Below are 2515 nucleotides of genomic sequence, written 5' to 3'. Positions count from 1 at the left end.
CCTGGCGTCTGATAGCAAAGGGCAGTAAGTGTTTGTGGCAATTTCAGGTGTTAAAAATTCTACTGGTAGAAAAGAGACTGCAAAAGGACTGGACAGAGAAAGGATCAACCAACAAGCTCAGGGCAGAGTAGGTAGAGACCTGCCCCTTTCTGTTAGCCAAATCCAGACACTTTTCACTAGATCACAATGTTTTCTGGTTAAAAGGAGGGATGGGAAGAGTCATCATTTTTACTCTTTGCTTCAAATCTTCCTCTTAATGTTTGTTAAAGATAAGCCTTATTTCTTACTTGTTTTTCTATTTTTGTTCTAATATTAACATACTTTTTGACGACTGTTTTTCTGTTGCGACTAGGGACGTGTGTGTATGTGTATGTGTGTTTGCGTTCGTGTGTGTGTCTTTAGATTTTTGTCCTTTTATGTGTGAGTTTATGTTTTGCATCAGTTTTAGGAAGTTTTCAATTGTTATCTTCTCAAATATTTCCTTTTCTTTATTTTTTTTTTCTTATTTTATTCTGGGACTTAAATCACGTGCATGTTGGACCATTTATAATTACTGTGCCTCAGTTCTCAGGTGATTTGTTCCATTATATTTTTCACTATTTTTTTTCCTTAGATATTTTAATCAAATTGCCTTCTAAATCATTAATCATTTCTTAGGCCATGTTCAGTCTGCAATCAAGTGCTTCTTGTATTTTTTTTTATTTCTGATATTATTTTTTATATTTCTGGCATTTCCATTTCTGCATAGTGTTCATGATGCTGCTGAAATTTTCCATTGCCACACACATTCACTTCCCCTGCCAAACCCATTAGCGTTTTGCTCATATTTTCTTAAGGGCCTACTCTGCTAAATATATCAATATATTGTTGAGGGGACTGTTCCTATTAATTGCTTCATTTTATGACTATGGGTCTATTTTCTTGAGTTTGTTTGTATGAATATGTGTGTTTTGCAATTTTTTATTGTCAAACCTTCATCAATAGAAAATAATTAACATACGAAAATATGTACCTGCCAATCCCCCTTCTTCTAATTTCCAGAAAGCAAAAGTACTTCTCAGAAATGTATCACAAAATACACACATATGCATTCTACACACAGTTTGAGAAATAGAATAACCCCCATCCCCAATTTTGTCCCTTAACCTAGTCACCACCCCTCCTCCCAGCCGTCCCCTCCTAGGTAGCCCCATCCTGACATTTATGATGATCCCTTTACTGCTTTTCTTTACATTTTTAACACCTAACTTTGACTCTCCAGAATAGTATTTTGCTTGCTTTTTATTTTAACTTTATATAAATGCAATTACACAGTTTATATTATTTTATGCTGGTTTCCTGCATAATATTATATTTGCAAGGTTCATCCATATTGTGGTGTATATTTGTACCAAATCTGGACAAACACGTTACAATATCTTTTATGATTATAGATGCACTTGTCTTAAACACAATTTTAGAAAATTGAATCTAATAGTAAATAACAAGAACAATATATCACATCTAAGTGGGGTTTATCCTAGGAATGTGAATCAATTTTTAAAAAGCAATTTGAAAATTACTTCCCAGTTTTTGAATGTGTAACAGTATAGGCCCTTTCCAGGTCAGCCCTTAGGATGATGGTTGAGCCGATCAGATTTGAGCCGGGTGTGGGGCTGGTTAGTTACAATTTGATTCAGTTCATCACAGGACTCCAGTTGAGTTGGAGGTCAGCACTCTCCTTCCACTGAGGTCCAGGGTCCCAGCACACGTGAGAATCCTGAGGTTGCCTGTCCTCTCAAGCCGAGCCACCTGCTTTGGATTCATGCAGGATCTGTCCTTGCCGGAGAGTCTACGGTCTGCTCTGGGGGCAGCTGAAAACCCTTTGCTGTCTCTCAGTTCCTGGCTCCTACTTTCTGAGGCCAGGGCCGTTTCCTTCACCGGGAATGCCGGGCTCCCAGGCCTCCTATGGGGCACCCCGCAGGGCTTCAGTAGCTGCTTTAGATGGTTTCTGTCATCTCCTGTGAATCTCCTCACTGCCTCTAGTCTTTCATAATTGAAAGCCTGGAGTGCATTCGACTTTTAAAATCTCAAGTTTCCTCCCCTGACCCCATGCTTCTTAGGAGAAAACAGATGCTGCTTTACCCTCCCTCTGAAGGCTGGTGAGCCCCTCAGATCAACCCATCTCCACCTCCTGCCCTGGTGCTTGCCCCCGCCAGACGGTTCTTCCCCGGAACTCGCAAGATCCCTTGTGGATCTTCCAGCTGTTTTAATCCACCCCCTCCCTCAACCCCCTTTGGCACGTGACACTTGGTCACTCAGTGAGACCCATGGACAGGTGGGCAGGGGAGAAGGCTGTTTCCATTGCTGGAGCTCGACCAGCTTCAGCTCTGACGTGCAACTTCCCCAGGCCACTGAACACCCAGGAGAAGTTCATCTGACCCTCCTTACCGAATCCGTGTCAGATCCATCTCACTTCCACAGCTGACGGGATTCCTGGAACGTCCCTTCTGATTTTCTGTTCAGTTTATTTACA

This window comes from Macaca nemestrina, chromosome 8 (assembly GCF_043159975.1).
Source record: "Macaca nemestrina isolate mMacNem1 chromosome 8, mMacNem.hap1, whole genome shotgun sequence".
In the NCBI taxonomy this organism is placed as follows: domain Eukaryota; kingdom Metazoa; phylum Chordata; class Mammalia; order Primates; family Cercopithecidae; genus Macaca; species Macaca nemestrina.
This window is presented reverse-complemented; position numbering follows the sequence as displayed.